General features: G+C 41.6%; 1 protein-coding gene across 44 annotated transcripts in view; it reads right to left on the reverse strand.

The window, feature by feature from the left end:
• EPB41L2 (erythrocyte membrane protein band 4.1 like 2) overlaps positions 1-19,368 on the reverse strand; it is a 205,982-nt gene that overhangs the window by 140,856 nt on the left and 45,758 nt on the right. For 13 of the 44 annotated variants that reach the window (XM_081529038.1, XM_081529022.1, XM_081529001.1 and 10 more), the window contains exon 1: positions 8,836-8,927. The exons of the other annotated variants lie outside the window; for them this stretch is intronic. The gene's annotated coding sequence lies outside the window, so the exon portion shown is untranslated. Of the gene's footprint in view, positions 1-8,835; positions 8,928-19,368 lie in introns of those variants that run through there. 44 annotated transcript variants of the gene reach the window in all.

Here is a 19,368-nt window from a genome sequence, read left to right on the forward strand (position 1 = left end):
GCAGTCATATTGGGGGAGGCAGCGGTTGCAATTTAAGACATCTGTGTACTATACCAAGTATTGTCACCAAGTGCCAAACCTACAGAGCACATTAAAAAGCAGAGACATTGGGAGGGAGGTGGGAGGGGGGTCCAGGAAGGGGAACACATGTAAACCCATGGCTGATGCATGTCAATGTATGGCAAAAACTACTACAATATTGTAAAGTAATTAGCCCCCAACTAAAATAAATAAATTTATTTGAAAAAAAAAAAAAAAGCAGAGACATTACTGTGCCGACAAAGGACCGTATAGTCAAAGCTATGGTTTTTCCAGTAGTCATGTATGGATGTGAGAGTTGGACCACAAAGAAAGCTGAGTGCCAAAGAATTGATGTTTTTGAACTGTGGCGTTGGAAAAGACTTTTGAGAGTCCCCTGGACTGCAAGGAGATCAAACCAGTCAATCCTAAAGGAAATCAGTCCTGAATATTCATTGGAAAGACTGATGCTAAAGCTGAAGCTTTAGTATACTTTGGCCGTCTGATGCGAAGAACCGACTCAACAGAAAAGACCCTGATGCTGGGAAAGATTGACGACAGGAGAAGAAGGGGATGACAGAGGACAAGATGATTGGATGGCATCACCGACTCGATGTACAGGAGCTTGAGCAAGCTCCGGGAGTTGGTGATGGACAGAGAGGCCTGGCGTGCTGCAGTCCATGGGGTCACAAAGAGTCGAACACAACTGAGCGACTGAACTGAACTGAACATATATACTTCTTTCTACCAAGTTCTAAGATTTGAAATTACAGCCAAAAATTCTCAATGAACATTTTGAGGTGTTGTGCGAATTACAAGGAAGGATGGGAACAATATGAATACCTAGTATATTTAACATGTTATCTTTGCTTTAACCCTCTTTGGAAAAGGATATTAGTATTTGCAAGAGAGAAGCAAAAAAACATTTTTTCAAGCTTTTACTTTGAGAAGACTGAAAAGTTCATATCCATGGTTATAATTTGTTTCTCTTGGATCTAAACATATACCCACCCATTGGCTTCAGAAAAGTGCTTGGCCAGAAACCGGAGGACAGTGATACTTCCTGGAAATTTCAATTAGAAAGAAAAAGTATCCTATCCATGAAGGGATCGCCAGTATCAAATAATGCAAATGTTCTTTTGAGTTAACACCAATTTGTAAAAACCTATTCTTACACAAAAGATGCATTCATTCATTCAACAAATATTTTCTGTACAACTATTAGGAAGGTAATTTACAAAAAGATTCTCACTTATTTGATACATGGTATGATTTGATGATTTTATTAATTATTAAGCAAAACAGTTTTAAAAATGTTTTATTTATCCAGTTTTGAGGGGCAATTCCCAGTCCCCAAAACGCTTCTCTTTGCTATTGACTGGCTATCTCTCCATGTGAACTATCAGATTCCCAGGCGCAAAGACTGCAGTCTTACATCCATATCCCCCACAACCCAGTGTAACACCTGTCATAAGTAAAGGAAGCCAAAGGAATGTTTGATGAATGAAGGGACTGATGGGTCATACTCAATTAGTAGTACAAACAAAAATCCCAGTCAAAGAAAAAATAAATTCAGTACAGTTGTCACTCCTGACCCTTTCCTCACTCTTCATCCAGGCTCATAGTTGTTCTTTTCTCGATGGTACTTCTACTGCTGAAATGACCGTTTTTGAATTCTTGGCATCAGTCTGCCTCACTGTGAAGTTATCTGCAGCTCAGTCTTCATCCTCATCTTTGAATGCCAAGCCTGGCTCACAGTAAGACTGGGCACAAATCTGTCTCATAACAAAGAGCAACAAATACCAAAGACACCTACTTAAATCAGTACTGCCAAGCTTCAGGTTATTACTCTGTAGTAAAAACAAAGTACTTAACTGGTAACAGTGAGATTTACTATTAAAATTAGGTTAAGTAAATATTTGATCCTAGTCACCGGTACAATAAATACCACCCAAAAACCTCAGCACCAGATTTTATTGCACAGAAATACAAAGGTGTTACTGGAGTTGGAAATGTCACCTAGAAGCTATAAATACAAGAAATACAAAAGGAGGCTTCCTTGGGTAGATGCCTTTAACTGAGGGTAAAATTCATCGGCACAGATACCCAGGGAAATCCAGTAATTCCCCATAAAACCTGGCATGTAGTATTTCTGCAATACAGATATTTGCAATTATGCCTCTTCCTTCAAAGAAACAATAGCAATGAAAATTTCTGAAAGGCTTCCAGTGGCTCTGCAGGGAGTACAGAGACCAAACTGCTCAGTATAATCTCCTGGGTTCCGCAGTGACTGACTCCAGTCCAGATACGAGGCTCGTCTTCTACTTCTCAAGCTCTCTCACACACCCTGAGCTCCAGCCACATCAGCCTCCTCAACAAGAAATGCTTCCGAGTCCTCATTAATGCTGACTCTCCTCTGTCTAGACTGTCCACTTCCCCTGTCTACACTTGAGGAAAAAAAAAAATCTAACCCCAGCTTCCAGGTGTAAGGTTAAAAACAAGCAGTTTGTGACCAAACCTAACAATAGCTCTGCTACTGACTTTTAGAAAACAGAATAAAACATGGGGGCAGGGGAGGCAATCAAGTTATTTGTGAGTTTATGGTACATACACACTCTCACAAATCACAAGGCTCTCAAAGGGAAGGCTGGTAAACCAACCCAGCAGGGAGTGTCTACCACTCCAGTAGGACCCACTGGCAAAGGAAGCAGGATGCCAAGAATGGCGAAGTCAGATTTCAATGGAGAGTAACACAGCCCCTTCTCGGAGACGGCCCTGAGGTATCCATAGTGAGTGAAGGCGATCCTCCAGATGGACAGAACCAGGGGCAGTAGATCTGATCAGGAATTACACTTCAAGGACAAGCTATCCCCAGAGCAACCACTGCTCTTAACCTACCAAATCATACACCCCACGAACCACACAACTTGGTGATCCGAGAGGGTAATTTACAGCTACGCGACAGGGCAGGGCAGAGCACTGTCCAGGGGGAAATCTCAACAATGCGGCTGATTGCTGACATCTGATCTGGATGGAACTGAAGCCAGAGGGATGGACATCACCGGTACACCGTGTTCTATGAGACAATACTCTGCCTCTAGATGCAGCAGGCCAACAGAACTTTATATGGTCTGTCCTTGGAAGAGGGAAGGACTGTACCTGCAGTTGACCTGTGTAAGCTGAACTAAAAGGATATACACACAATTATACATTATACTTATATGTATGAAACTGTCTGTATACATACATATATCAGACAAATGGTGGAATGTAGCACTCCTAATAGTCTACTTAGCAGCCACAATCTAACTTCCCCCTCTGTCACCATCCCCCCGATACTTTCCTCCCACCAAAGAATTTGCCTGGATCTATTCAAGCCATTTGGGTTCAGCCATAATTCGAGTGTCTCCTATCTTCCTCAATCCCTTTTTTATCTCCTCCCATTATCACCCATATTCCATGTTAACCATACCAGAACATCTAACTCAATAAATGCTGAATGAAACAACAGAACAGCACAGATATAACAAGATAAAGAAATGTGTTCCTGCTGCCGCTGCTGCTAAGTCACTTCAGTTGTGTCCGACTCTGTGCGACCCCACAGACGGCAGCCCACCAGGCTCCCCCGTCCCTGGGATTCTCCAGGCAAGAACATTGGAGTGGGTTGCCATTTCCTTCTTCAGTGCGTGGAAGGGAAAAGTGAAAGTGAAGTCGCTCAGTCGTGTCCGACTCTTAGCGACCCCATGAACTGCAGCCTACCAGGCTCCTCTGTCCATGTATTCCTGCTGGCTTATCATCTATATATCGAAAGTAAATATTCTTCCCATTGGATCCCAGAGTAGTAAGAGCCAGGCTTGAGGTGCTTTTCTCTTCTGGAAGAAGACTGGTTGAAGTATCTGCCAATCCCCTGGGGAGGATTTCCTCTCACCTCAATCTTTAATGTTGCTGTTGTTTAGTCGCTCAGTCGTGTCCAACTCCTTGTGACCCCATGGACTGCAGCCCACCAGGCTCCTCTGTCCACTGGATTCTCCAGGCAAGAATACTGGCATGGGTTACCATTTCCTCCTCCAGGGCATCTTCCCGACTCAGGGATCGAATTGGAGTTTTCTGTGTCTCCTGCACTCTCAGGCAGATTCTTTACCACTGAGCCACCTGGGAAGTTTATTTCTGCCATGGAGTTTAGTGTAACAGGATCTGTCCCATACCAACTGTACATTTATCTCTAAAAGAAACAGATGGGATGGCATGACACAGGGCTTGGTATCATTGTCTAAAACCAGCCCAGCTGATGGCTAGACATATACAAACACCATAATCCCCGGGTACCTCTGCCCCAGATGACAGGAGTCGGGCCACCACAGGATCGGCTCTTGTTGGAAATCAATGAGCCAGCTGTCCAAGACGAGCCAGGGCTTATGTGATAGGATCTTTACTTGTTTCAAAGCCTTAACGGTTCTAATATAGACCTATTATGCTTCTATGATCCTGGAAAACATTCAAAATGATTAGCCTATCCTTTTCTGACTCATATATCTTTAAGCAATAAATGTACACACTTTCTACTAATTGAGAACTTTCAAGTGAATCCATCTAATGAATGAATGCCCTATCGAGTAACATTTCCAAAATTAAGCACTACTATCTTAAGAATTTACAGATACAGAAAATAAACTCACGGTCACCAAAAGGAAAGGGAGGGAGGAATAAATTGGCAGTATGGGACCAACAGATGGACACCACCATATATCAAAGAGAAAAACAACAAGGCTTTACTATATAGTGCAGAGAATTGTATCCAATATCCTGTAATGAACTCTAATTGAAAAATAATATAGATATATATAATCAAATTACTATGCTATTCTCCTGAAACTAACAATGTGCTGCTGATGTGCACAGTCATGGCCAACTCTTTGTGACCCCATGGACTGTAGCCCACCAGGCTCTTCCATCCATGGAATTTGCCATGTCCTTCTCCAGAAACTAACAATACTGTAAATCAACTATACTTCAATTTAAAGAAGAAGAATTTAGATGTACGTTCACCAAGGGCAAACAAGCACGTTTAAAAGGATAGTGCTGTTCTACCTCATATGTAAATTCACAGATAAAACACTGGAAATGCTCACCCTTAACCGCAACAATTGTTGTTCCTGAATGTGGACAATGGGAAATTTTGCTTTATTTGTATTTTCCTACATTAACAAGCTTTTCCCACTAAACACATAATAATTAAGAAATGTTTTAATAAACTAAAATCCACTAAAACAAAGAAATATGAATTTTCCCTCTTCATTTCTGTACCCCTACTTTAGCAGTTTTAAAAGCAGTACAAAACAGGATGGCTAAGTCCCAGCAAAGTTATAATAAACTGGTCGTGTGCCATGGGGTATAGATTTACCTAAAACACAGGGATACATTCATGCTATTCCTCTTTGAGCTTGGCACTATCTACAAGAAATTACTGGACTCTAAGAAGCACATGCTTGCAGACACTGTTACATCAGAGGCCTTTTTTAAAAGTTAGATTTTAACAGGATTTAAAAGAATGAAAGGAATTTCCTGGATTTTATCAGGGCAATTTCCCAAAAGATTTTTGCCCCCACTTCTTAGTACAAGGATTAAAGCCACTTAGCAAATTAGAGGGTATACTTGCAACTTAAAATGCTATTAAGAACATATAAATTAAGAGATCTTTAAAAAGCAGTACATGTTCGAAGAAGCTGTTTTAACAGTTTTCTATGAAGTTAGTCAAAAAGCATCAAATATCTGAATAAAGGAGGGATCTACTTTAGGACCACACAACGCTATGGAGAGATGGGGACCACATATCTACAGTCAAGAAAGAGCCTTTCTGTGTTTTATCATCACGTGACAAGTATCACTGTCAAGTTTTCACTACAACTTCATTAAAATACCAAGGCATACACACACACAATATAACACAGCACAAGGAGGACAGCGACATATTTTTCAGAACTGCAAAATGGCATCTGCAGAATGTCTCAAAGGAATGACAAAGGCACTTCTTTAGCTCAAACAAAGAGAACAATGTTTCCACTAGGACACTACAGGACTATTGCATTTCAGGGGGCAAAGGCAGTAAAAATTAACACAAAACAGAGCTGAAAGTGTAGAATGACAGACTGTGGGGAAGAATTAAAAGAAACTATTGAGAATACAAGTTTCACGTGTTATAGTACACAAAATTAAAAGAGGGCTTGAGGTTTTAAAAGTTAGGCGATTTCATTAAATTTGAAAAGAAAATTACCTTTAAAATTCAACATGTAAAATTACTTATCAGTTGAATCAATTAAGTGTTTTAGATTCACAAACACCATGCATCTATGTTGTTTAGAAGATGGCTTACAAACAACCTATGCCAGCACATGGATCATTTCACTTCATTTCCCATGACCACTCTATTAGAAATGTACTATCGATGCCTCCATTTTATAGATAAGGAAACCAAGGCTTGCACATATAAAATGATTCAGTAACAGGCAGATCTGAGTTTCAACTGTAACTCTTTCCACTTATTAGCTACAAGACTTTGACTTTCTTTCCAAGATACTTTGACTTGCAAGACTATCAACACCAAATAATGTTCACAAGGATTAAAGACAAACTGTTGTCAAAAACAGGACAAGAAAATTCCTAAAATAGCATACTAAAATGGAACTAAATGCTTATTAAATGGAGGTGGAGGTGAAGTTGTGATATACCCACTCAGTCATGTAATGTCTTTAAAACAATGATATGGAAAGGACTTAAGAAATGCCTTCAGGGGAAAAAAAAAAGCTGTGAGAAAATGCCAAGAGTCAAGGTTAATTACAAAATACAGTAAATAGCTGAGTATATTTAATGGAAAAAGATCACAACGAAGACAAACTGATTGTTCCTCACTTTTACCTGAAGGGTATATACTTAGTTATCTTCAGTGGAGAGTGCCCTAAAAAAACAATTTGATGACTTTTTGTACTGTAGGAAAAAAACAAGCAGTAGACTCTGATTCAAGTCAGTAAAATCAGTAAATAAGTTACCAACAGGTAGATTTTTCTCATAACTAACATTTTCTCATAAATTTAGCCCTACTGTGACTCTCTACCCACCTCATCTTCCCACACTCCAGTTCTGATCACATCATTCACCTGTTTGGAAAACCTCAGTAACTGCAGAAAGAAAACGCAAATTCTTCCACCTGAAATGCAGTCTTCTATGCTCTGACCACACCCTCCTTTCTAGCTTTTCTGCTCGGTAGGATGCATCATGATTTCTAGTCTTGAGGGAGGAAAAAGACAGGAGTCTCCAGGCTTACTCCTCCAGCTTCTTCTCAGAAGTGAGCAAGCCAAGAAGCATGCCCATCACAACCACCACTATCAGGCAAAATCCAGCCACTGGCTATACCCTGTCCAAAGACTGCCATCCCTCTCTCCTCCAAGTGCCCACAACACTCCCTTACCCTCTTCCAGAAACTCTGCACTTTCTCTAGTACTGACCCTATGAGCACATCTTAGTCACCGTACTTAACAAGTCTGTCTATCTCTGGATCTCCCAAAGCAAAACACACACTACTTTGCACAGTTATGCTTAGTACATTTGAGGAGAAAGAGATGAGATTATAAAACACTTTTTAAAAAACAAACTGTGCACCTGTTTTTTCAGACAATTCCTGGCACTGTCATCTTATTTTTCTATTATCCAAGATAATCACCTTAACGATTCAATAAAGTAAGCCTAATATTAAATTTAATGGCCCTCTAATGGAATAAACACTATTTTGGCACATTTATAACAAGAAATGTCATGCCACCTTTTAAGATTCATACAAGGAAAATGTGAGGAGTGTGAAACAACTATCTTCACCTGTATGATTGGTTCTCGTGGGTTAAGACTAACCTAAAGGATCATCACCTTCAAAAAGGTACTGAATTCTAAGAGAAGCAAGAAGAAAACAGAAATGGCTCTGAAATAAGTCCTACAACAATACATTTGGGGATACACAGTCCTCCTGAATCATGAGTCTGGGAGGGGCCTGAAAAAATAATGTAGCCAATCCTTTGCATCATAGACACAAGAGAATCTAAGAAATTCTGAGCTAAGTGAGGGAATTTTTATTTTTTTTAAGAATATTGTAAGAAAAGGCAGACATCTAACTTCCCGGCCAGGTTTGTTTTGCCAAAACATGTTTTCCTCTCGGTTTTTCTTTTCCCAGTGTACCTCATACTTCAAAACTTCCAATTCCCCACAGGTGTAAAAACAGTACGAAAATGCAGACTAGTGGCTTTTTTTTTTTTTAACCACAGCATTTCTATAATCTCGCCTTCAGGCAAAGCATTCACCAGAGAAAAGTATGGAAGATTTTGCTCCTTTCTCCACTCAGGGTAACACAGAAGATCACAGGAGAAAGCAGGAACAAGGGAAAGTGCAGGGGAACTTGCAGGAAAGCAGCAGCTACGGCTCTCAGAGCCAAAGCCACAAACGGGAGATGTACTATTTTATTCTTCTGGAACACTCAAATACAACTGTATAATTATACAGAACTTTCAGGATGCATCTATGTAAATACAATATAAGCTTATCTTCCAGGAAAGCTGGCCAACCCAAACACCCAAATCTGGACCGGACCGCAACCAGCTACGTGGCTGGTACCTCACTGGCCATCATCCTCTACTTACTTCAGCTGCATAACAGGGCCCCGTGAGACAGAATTCAGGGCTATTCCGTCCATCCCAGGAGAATGACACAGAAGTAACTTAAATACCACGACCCCTCATGCGATCAAAATAGAGCATCTAAAGAAAAACACCAACTCACCTTCACCGGGACTGGATTCACCAGGTAATCACTGAGCTCCTCGGAGCTCACACCAGCAGCCCAGCGCTGTGATCACTGCCACCACTGTGCTCGTGGGCACAATCCAAGGACGCCTGGATTAAGATAAACGCCTTAAGGAGCAGTGCTGACACAATTCAGTTCCTAACGCTTATGTCAGGCGCAGCCCAGCCCCGGGTCAGGAAATAATGCGACTGATACTACAACCCAATGGTAAACATAAATATCTTTTAGGAGGAAGTGTTCCTTTTCCAATCATAAAATTCATTCCTAAATTATTTTCCTCTTTTCACTGAACCGAACAGAAACATATGGAAAAACAATTCCCAATAGACTGGAGAGTACGCAGAGCCATTATTACTTAAAAATAATGAATAAAAGACTTCAAAAGAAATAAGATCACATTCTAGCATTACGAGACTTCTTTAAAGGAAAAGAACACATGTGTGTGCACATCAACATCACACACGTGTACTGGGTCCCTAGAATGATGTGGCTGCTGTCCTGCTTGACGGTCAACCCTTGGAATCAGTCTCCTTCTGCAACACATCTTCTATGTCCTGACAGCTCTCCACAGTGAACAAGCTGAAAGAAGGGGAGGGCTCGACACCTATTCTAAGGCAAGCAACCCAACAGGAAAAAAAGGAGTTGATCAAAAATGAGACTCTTTATACGATACTGAAAAACTTTTTGGAATAAATTAAGCACAGTATTATAAGAAATGCAGAGCACTGCCAGAAAAAAAGCAGTTTCTTAATTCTGTTTCTTCCCACTTCAGTCACTCAAGCTATTTCTGTCATATTCCTCATCCAACACTTAAGCTGTCATCTCTAGTGGAGTTTCCCCACCCACTACAATCATTTGAAAAACTTTTGGGAAGAAACCAAAAGTATAAGCATCTTTGCCAAATGACATTCAGATTTTTGTCCCCACCCTAACAGTTGGCTATTTATCCTTATTTCTCGATCTCTTTCCATTCTTACTCTTTCCTTCTTCCTCTACCTACAAATGCATCCCAGCCATTATTCCCTTTCTTCTCCACTTCCTACTCCTGAGATTTCAACACTAAGTTTCTTCAGGCCCCTCATCCCATCTTCCATTTCTTCCCTCAAGATACAGAAAGTTCAGAAATGTACATAATCTTAAAATTCTTCAAGATGCAGAATTTAAAATATGCTGAAGACTTCCTGTGGAGGAATTTTTCCAAGAAAAACAAAAACTGAGGATTCTCCGTCACCTATTTTTCAGCCAGCCCTGCAGTAGCCCACCCGTCAGCTGTTTTACAGTTTCTTCTAGCCTAAGTTCAAACAGAGGTGAGGGTGAGTCTGAGGCTATGTGTGCCAGTACATTGTATAAATCCATAACAACTGCCTCAGAAAGACATCTAACTACTTGCTGACCAAAACAATGTGCGAATCATACTAGATTTGCTTTTTCTGCAGAGATATGCCTGCAATCGTCGGTACCAGCAAGACTACCAAACTGACAAGATAGGAGCCCATGTTCTCTGATTTGCCCTAAATGTGCTCAGAACTTCTTTAACAAGTTATAATAATAGAGCGAGCTCACAGGCACTCTACTAGTACTATGGAGAGGAGACAAAGTGAAGGGGAGAGAAGTGGAAGGAAGGAAAATGACAAGACAACATCTTGTCCTTGAGGAACCGAGAGTCTCATGCACACAACCTCATGGAAAGTTAACATTCATAAAATGTTACTGTTTTCAAGACAACAGTAGAAGAAATGCCGTAAGACTATGTGAGTAGTTGCCAAAGGAATTATACAGCCAAGAACTCCTATGGGAATTCAGCAAAATAAGGAAAATAGAATTCCAGAGTAGAGGAAATTTGGCAAAGGAGATGATAATTAACAGTGTGGCAAGACCACAAAAAAGTCTGAAGAGATTTATTGGTTTTAACAGGACAAAAAGAAACACTTCAAATATGCTTGTGCTAAGTGTAAAGCATACATTTTTAAACCTCACTCCTTTCAGGTTCACATCAAATAACCCTAAAATAGCAACAATCCAGCCATCTCATAATGGTTTCTAAGTCTCCAAATCACTTGGGGCAAATTAATTTAACTACACAGGTGTGTTTGAGTAGTCTCAAAGTTTCACTTTTTTTCATACTCAAAGTTAGAGTGAGATGGATTAAATTCTCTGGGGCAACAATCTCTAACTTATCCTAGAGATAATTATTCACAAATTTTTGCCAGTAAGTAAAGTAAAATGGGATAGTTAAAAGTATACTGGAATAGATGGAACCAGTTCTAATTCCAGTTCTGAATGTAACAGGAATTTAGAGCAGGTCATTTAACTTCATTTTATTAAATTACCTAATCTATAAAATATAAGGAGGATTCATTACCTCTTAAAGTACCTCATAGTTTTAAAATTCTGCATTCTAAAAAAAAACTACTTGGCATGGCAAACACGACACAAAATTAAATGAACATAAACATCAAAACCACGGTATGAGCCCTACTTGTGAAATGTACATAAACATGCATTTACTGAAGAATTTTTCCTACAACCTCTGAATGTATTCTATCACCTCCGAATGCATTCCATACAAAATAAAAATATAAAGAAATTATGCCTTAAAGTGGGAATGAGGCTGGCTTTTACCATTTATGTTTCTCTGTATTGCAAATTTTATTCAACAAACACATAAATTTACCATGAAAAAAAAAAAATCCAATCCCTTGAATCCAAGCTTGACGTCCAATCAGAGCTCTTCAGCCTCTGTGAAATACACTGGAAATCAGCGTTCTCTTGGAAACACTCCAGGCCAGTCTTGGATCAGGGGGAAAGTAGAGGGAGGAAGCCCCTCAACCTTGTTTTTTCACAGCTACTTTTCTATCTAGTCTGAACCCCCTCCTCCATCCCACCCTTCCCCATCAAAATCTCTTGGGAGTGATTGAACACAAGTAACCTAAAACTGGAATTTCTGGGACTGCGTGATTTTCCAAAAGCACTTTATTTTCATCTCTCTACCTACACACACACACACACACACACACACACACCCAGAATTGGATTTCATACTTACTCTGCAACAAATCCTCACAGTAGTACTTAAACATCCTTTAAGAAAAAAAGGCGTGGGCAGGCTATATTGGAAAAAAAAAAAGAATGATCTGGCACCTGCGGTGGTGATGTCATTACCAGCCATGGCTCTGAACTGTCTCTGGAATGCAGCTGTGGCTAGAATCCCTTAGGCCACCCAATGCTATTTAACATAAAAACACAGTCTTTCCTGGCACAAGAAAACCTCACAGTCACACGTGACTGTACTCTGCTTAGGAATCCTACACTCACAACTTTACGGCTTTAAACACTTTGTAGAGCATAGCCATCACTGGCAGGACCATCCCTGAATGCCAAACTTTAGCAGCTCTAAACCATTAACTTCCAGCAGGCCTGAGGACTAACTCTGCACGCCTGTCTCTAGGCAGTCTAGAAAAGAACTGACTCATTGGAAAAGACCCTGATGCTGGGAAAGACTGAAGGCATGAGGAGAAGGGGACGACAGAGGATGAGATGGTTGGATGGCATCACCGACTCGATGGACATGAGTTTGAGCAGGCTCCGGGAGTTGGTGATGGACAGGGAAGCCTGGCGTGCTGCCGTCCATGGGGTCGCAAAGAGTAGGACACAACTGAGGGACTGAACTGAACTGACTCATGACAAGCCAGATTTTGAGTCACTCCCTTGGAAACAGAAAAAAACATACATACACCCCAACCCCAGATGAAGTGAGGACTTGGTTGGGGAAGGAGTGAGCACAGGGGGGAATGAGATAAGGATGACAAAAGTGAAGCTGGGGATGAGAGTCCATGGGGTCACAGAATTGGACATGACTTAGCAACTGAACGACAACAAACTCTAAGTAAGTAAATGTTAGTTGTTATTATTTTTTCCCCCACAGAAACAGCCACTAAAGGGAGTACTAACTCCCCAAGCCTACTTAAGATGGTCCAATTAATCCACAAAGCTTAACTGTAAATTTTAAGGAAAACACACATAAGGAGTTTCCCCTAACACACATTTGCTCCCCAGAAGAACGAGTGGAGGCTGACCCTTTCTGTCTCGTTCACACTGAGACCGTCCAGTGAAGAATCCCGACTCGACCACTTCTCCAGCAGGGATCAGCCCGAAGACGTGGTACCCGACCAGGGGGTTGACATGGCAACTCTTGGCAACTGGAGATGAAGAGCCGCAGGAACCTGGGCCTCCACCCAAACTGCCTAACTCTCCACTCCACCATGCCTTGATCCCTTTCTTAAAAGCCATGGGATTGCGGCCTGCTTGCCACTACCAACGCCTGACCAACATGGCCTCATAGGAAGGGAAACAAAAGTCTCCACCTCTCAGGTTCAGACGAGAAAGCTACACAGGGCCTTACAATTTACTGTCAAGATTTTACTCCTCAGAGCACAGGAAGAGGGACAAGGAACGTCCAGATGTGTTTGTCCGCTCTTACTTACATTCCAAAGGCAGAGCCAAGATCACACGGGGATGCTAATGCTCCTTTACTTTTTTTAAAGACAGTCGAAAAAGAAAGAAGCCAGAACTTCTAACTCAATTCCCACAACTGTCCACATAAACTTTTACAGAGCTTTGTCACCCTCACAACCCTCTAAAAATCAATTTTCAATTTTCTACAACTGACTACATGTTATGTGGTAAACCCGTGACTCTAAGTTGCAGAAAGCTCTCTCCCCATGACCCAGAACACATCAAAAGCCCCTTCTCCTCACCACTTAGCTTTTACAGAATCACAGGATCTCAGTTGTGACCCGCACTTTGACTTTTTTCCAGTCTATTTCCCTCAGTCTGACAGAAAAGCTCCAGACCCAGGTTGAGCGAGAAGCTCAACCAGTGTCTGGACCATACTCCACCACCACCCGACCACGTTATAAAGCCTCTGCTAGAAGAGAGGGGGCTGAATCCCAAACCTAGAATGCATTCCAAATCAAAATCATTTTCACTATCAGTACTCCCCCACTCCTTTCTGTAAGGCACAGAGCAGAGGGTGTGTGTGTGTGTGTGTGTGTGTGTGTGTGTGTGTGTATGTGTGTGTGTGTGTGTGTGTGTGTGTGTGTGTGTGTGTGTGTGTGTCAGTACTCCCCCACTCCTTTCTGTAAGGCACAGAGCAGAGGGTGTGTATGTGTGTGTGTCTGTGTGTGTCAGTACTCCCCCACTCCTTTCTGTGTGTGTGTGTGTGTGTGTGTGTGTGTGTCAGTACTCCCCCACTCCTTTATGTAAGGCACAGAGCAGAGGGTGTGTGTGTGTGTGTGTCAGTACTCCCCCACTCCTTTCTGTGTGTGTGTGTGTGTGTGTGTGTGTCAGTACTCCCCCACTCCTTTATGTAAGGCACAGAGCAGAGGGTGTGTGTGTGTGTGTGTGTGTGTCAGTACTCCCCCACTCCTTTCTGTAAGGCACAGAGCAGAGGGTGTGTGTGTGCGTGTGTGTGTGTTGTTTCCTACTTTAAAAGCGAACCCCATGATCCTGCCCTCTGTACCCTCTGTTAACTGTTCCCACGGTTCCCAAACACTGTCTTTCAATTTTTTTCTGTGACCCACAGTAAAAGAGTAAAACATTTTACATCCCAACCCAGTTCACAAATACACAGTAAACACACCCAGTTTTAATGGGAACACAGTTTTCAAGTGGCCACTCTGATCAGGCCTAAAACCTAAGTGTTTTGTGCTAAATCCAGCCCCAGTCCCAGTGAGCCCTGTCCCTGCCAGTGGGCTGCCTCAGCCAGGAAAGGGGGCCTCCTCTTTCCTCCCACCTCCCTTTCTCTTCCCGTTTCCCAAGGGGAAGCTCTGCGCAGTGGCAAAGCTCTGCTCTAGTCAGTGAGGTGTGTCCGAGGTGTGATGATTGCTAATGGAAAGCTTTTCCCCAAAGGGGAAGTCTTTTTGAAATTCACTTAAAATTTTGTATAGACTAGATAAGGTCCCAACTCTCATGCTGTTTATGCCATTTCACTTTCTAAATGCCAGTTGTGGCCTTCTAAAATGACTTCTTGAAAAATCCTGCCCTAGACCCATATATAAGCCTACCATTATCTCATTTTCATTTGTCCCAACCTCTGATTATCTTCTGTCCTTCCTCATGAACCACAACTCCAACAACTCTGTGACCCTGAGCAGCCTGTACCCTGAGCCCCTCCCCATGGCTCCATCTTCACAACCCTCTCACAGCAGCCTGACTTCCATGGGCCATCAGCAGACCTTGAATTCCCAGCCCCTCTCTCCTCCAGCATGTCCACATACTCTCTGGCTCCACCTAAGGTACAGCTTTACTTCAGACTTGCACCCAAGCCACCGACAAAAATAACTAACGATGGTAACTTTTCTCAATTCAAATTCATGGCCACCAACTTTAACTGGACTCTCAGAGAGCTCCAGAAATCCTAAGACAGTTCCCTAGTCAACCCACACCCCCACTCTTCTAGACATAGATTTCACATTTGTGCATAAAGCCCAAAAGATGACAGACCAAAAATATATGACACTGGATACTGGCTCTTCCTATGATCTCAGCCACAATCTAACTATATTTGTCCTCCAATAGGGAAAACTAGATAGTGTTCCACATACTCAATGGTGTAAGTAAATAAAAAAAGTTACTAGCTATTCATTAAAACAAAACAAAACAAAATCTGCCTGGTACAAGGCTGACTTACTATATTAAGTTTCAGGGCATTTAACTGTTAAAGAATAAAAAGTCTTTTTGCTTTCTCTTATAAAAATGTTTGGTAATATTCTCTCCTCAATTCTCTTAGTAATCCATGTGCAACTCTGCCCTGCCTCTCTAATCACTGTCAGGCATAACAGTTATTGTCCAAATATAATTTGTTCAACCATGCAAACACCTGTGCAATCAGGCATGTTCAATTTGTAAGGGACAAGTCCAACGACATGGCCACAGTGATAAGCACTGGTGCCTGGCTAGTCAGCCTTTCACTGAAAGAGACAGCTTTTCTCATAATTATCTCTATTTTGAATCAAAATGTCTAATGCTTTTATGTAATTCAACAGAAAAACAAAACACATGCATTACAGAGTTACTATTTATTCCAACCCAGGCCACTAATGGTGATACTCAGGCACATAATAAACCCCAGAGTAAAATAAAGCTGTGGCTCTTGAAATTCAAGGGCCAGAAGAGAAAGCAAAGGAAGCAAATCTGCCCAAGGAGACAATAAAAGTTTAAGGGCAGAACTCTATGGTGCCCTAAGAGAGCAGCCACAGCAAAATCACTGCCTGGTTTCAGGGGTCATTTCTATCACTTTAAAACTCAGTCCTTCCTGGAGGGGGGCCGGACATGACCTAACACAGTTGAGAAATCCAGATTGAAATAACATATGCCAGAAAACAGGCAGATTTGAGAACATGCAAAAGCTATAAAAGCCCTTCAGAGCAAGAGGCTAATATAGCCTGGAGGAACTTCAGGTAAAAGACATGAACACCACTTATACCAGCAGATATGCAGAAAGGGCCAAAGCCACAGACTAGCCTTCCTGCCTCAGCCACCTAGACTGCTAACGTTTAAAAAAGAAAAAAACGCGCCCAGCACAAAAACACCAACAAGGTGATGCTAATACAACAATTCCTACTCTTCACTTACTTAGGCTCCTTTTCCAGCACCCTGAGTTTCAAAAGCTCTACCAACTATTTTCTGCTACTCAGTTTTAAGATTAAGGTGTTTTCTCCTGGCTCTGCCTCCTCCATTCATTCACTCCATGTGGAGGCGATGGCCACTATATACCCAGCACTGTGCTAGACCTAGTAAGGGAGCAGGGGAGGAAGCCAATGATTACAATCCACTCTGAGAAATACCTATCTAAAGCCATCTGCAAAACAGTAGATGAGCAGAGAATGACTATAAAATTAGAACCATCTCTGAAATTGTGGTGCTGGAGAAGACTCTTGAGTGTCCCCTGGACGGCAAGGAGATCAAACCAGTCCATCCTAAAGGAAATCAACCCTGAATAATCATTGTAAGGACTGATGCTGAAGCTAAAGCTCCAATACTTTGGCCACTGATGCAAAGAGCAGACTCACTGGAAAAGACTCTGATGATGCGAAAGATTGAAGGCAACAGGAGAAGGGAGCAGCAGAGGATGAGATGGTTAGAGTGCATCACCGATTCAATGGACATGAATGTGAGCAAACTCAGGGAGATAGTGAAGGACAAGGAAGCCTGGCGTGCTATGGTCCATGGGGTCACAAAGAGTCGCAAACCATTTAGCAGCTGAACTGAAGGATGAAGATGCAAAGAAAGGAGGGACAGCATCCCAAGTATTTGCAAAGACATCAAGAGACTGGTACAGGTTGCTCCTTTCAAAGTGTTCCATTTAATCAAAATCACAAAGGTTAGGCCCAAGAATTCACAAGGCAGTAAAATACAAAAGTCAATTTCCCTAGTAATATGGTAGGCTAAGTGACAGTTATTGAACCTAGAGATTGCTTCTTTTTTAGCCTATATGAAAATTTCATTCATCCCTTGTATTTGCTTTCAGTTTACAAAAGCTAATCAATAGTCGCCTCTGTAGTTACGTGTGGACCTGTGAAGAACACTCACAGTTGCACCACCTGAACTAACTTGTTGGCAAGAGGCACACTACGACCTTCACCCCGGTCCAAACTTTGGTGCATATTTCTTTCATTCTTTTGCTTTTCTCCCACCTCAAGTCAAGTATTTCATGTACCATTCTTAACAGTCAACTAATTGTGACTGAGATAATGGCAGATAATAATTGAATGTGTGATCTCATCTAGGTCAGGAGAGGGGATGAAGGTAGAAAACAGTTAAAAGAATTCAGTGTAAAGGTCAACTTATGTCATCTGGCTTAGGGCTGGGTGAGCAGACTAAGAGCCTCTTCCTTGACCTCTAGAATGGAGAATAAAAACTTGCCTAGTTACCAGAGTTGTTTTGTTATTTAAAAAAAAAAAAAATCTTACAAAGAAACGGTTTCCAATTAATAAGATTTGGTTTGGTCTATGCCCTGTGTTAGCTGGGGTTACCTGGTGGCTCAGACAGTAAAGAATCTGCCTACAATGCAGGAGACCCAGGTTTAATCCCTGGGTCGGGAAGATCCCCTGGAGAAGGGAATGGCAACCCACTCCAGTATTCCTGCCTAAAGAATTCCATGGACAGAGGAGCCCGGTGGACTATAGTCCATGGGGTTGCAAAGAATCGGGCACAACTGAATGATGAACACTTTCACTTTTTCTTTCTGTGTTAGCTCGGTCAGGGTTTTTCAACCTCTATACTCCTGACATCGTGGCGAAATAATTCTTTGTCATCCAAGAAGCTGTACTGTACATTATAGGATTTTTAGCAGCATTCCCGACCTCTACACAGAAATACTAGTAGCAGGTCCTTAAGTCATGGCAACCAAGAAACCAAATCTCCAGACATGGCCAAATGTTCCCTAGGAGACAAACCTCACCCATCCACCCCCCTCTCAGTAAAGAATCATTGTACCAGATTATGAGCACCAGCCTATTTACTAAATAAAGAAGACACTGATGTTGATGAACAGGGAGAAATCTTAAGAAAAGGGTCATGCCTCAATTAACTATTGTCTGTAGTTTAATGAAAAGCTAACAGATATCCCCAACAGAAGAGGAACGTCAAAATTAAGGTCAAAAAAAGTAAAGCCTGGAGCATTTAAGCAATAATAAGTATATAGATGCTCAGGAGTGGTGAAAGCTGGAACCAAAAAAGAGCTTAGTGAAAACACTGAAACTAAATCAAACCAAGTCTATCTTGACCCAAAATGTGTCAGTTGCTCAGTCGTATCCGACTTTGCGATCCAGTGGACTGTAGCGTCCCAGGCTCCTCTGCCCATGGAATTCTTCAGGCAAGAATACTGGAGTGGGTAGTCTATTCCCTTCTCCAGGGATCGAATCCAGGTCTCCTGCCTTGCAGGCAGATTCTTTACTGTCTGAGCCACCAGAGAAGCCCGTTAATCTTTATACAAACCCAACCAAAACATAAAAAAATAACAGATTTTAATTCTACAAATTAAGGTCTGAAATAGTAACTATTTTGACATCATTAAGAAAGCACAAACCAGACTCCAAATCCTGGCCCATTCCAACCATTTTCTAGCTACCTGACACTTACCCTAAGCTCTTTCCCTCTTCTAGAGAAGTAAACAACATAGCCAATGTAAGAACATAAGCATGGCACCTGGCACACTGTCAGTACCATTAAGTGACAATTACCAATAGTTTCACATGGATATTTTATAAACATACATCTAATACAAAATGCAACATGACACTCAAGTTAACTAAGAAAACACACTTCTAATATGTTAACTAAAAAAAAAAATCCATTACTGTAGAAACACACTCCATAGATGCCAAGATTTAACTGCACGTTTTAAGGCAGGAGACAAATGGGTAACCCTCTCCAGACTCATGGTTACAATAAAAGCAAAATATAAATGCTGCCCTTTAAGTACCAAATTATGTACCGCTTGGGCTA

This window comes from Giraffa tippelskirchi, chromosome 9 (assembly GCF_054371585.1).
Source record: "Giraffa tippelskirchi isolate mGirTip1 chromosome 9, T2T-mGirTip1v1.2.pri, whole genome shotgun sequence".
NCBI lineage: Eukaryota > Metazoa > Chordata > Mammalia > Artiodactyla > Giraffidae > Giraffa > Giraffa tippelskirchi.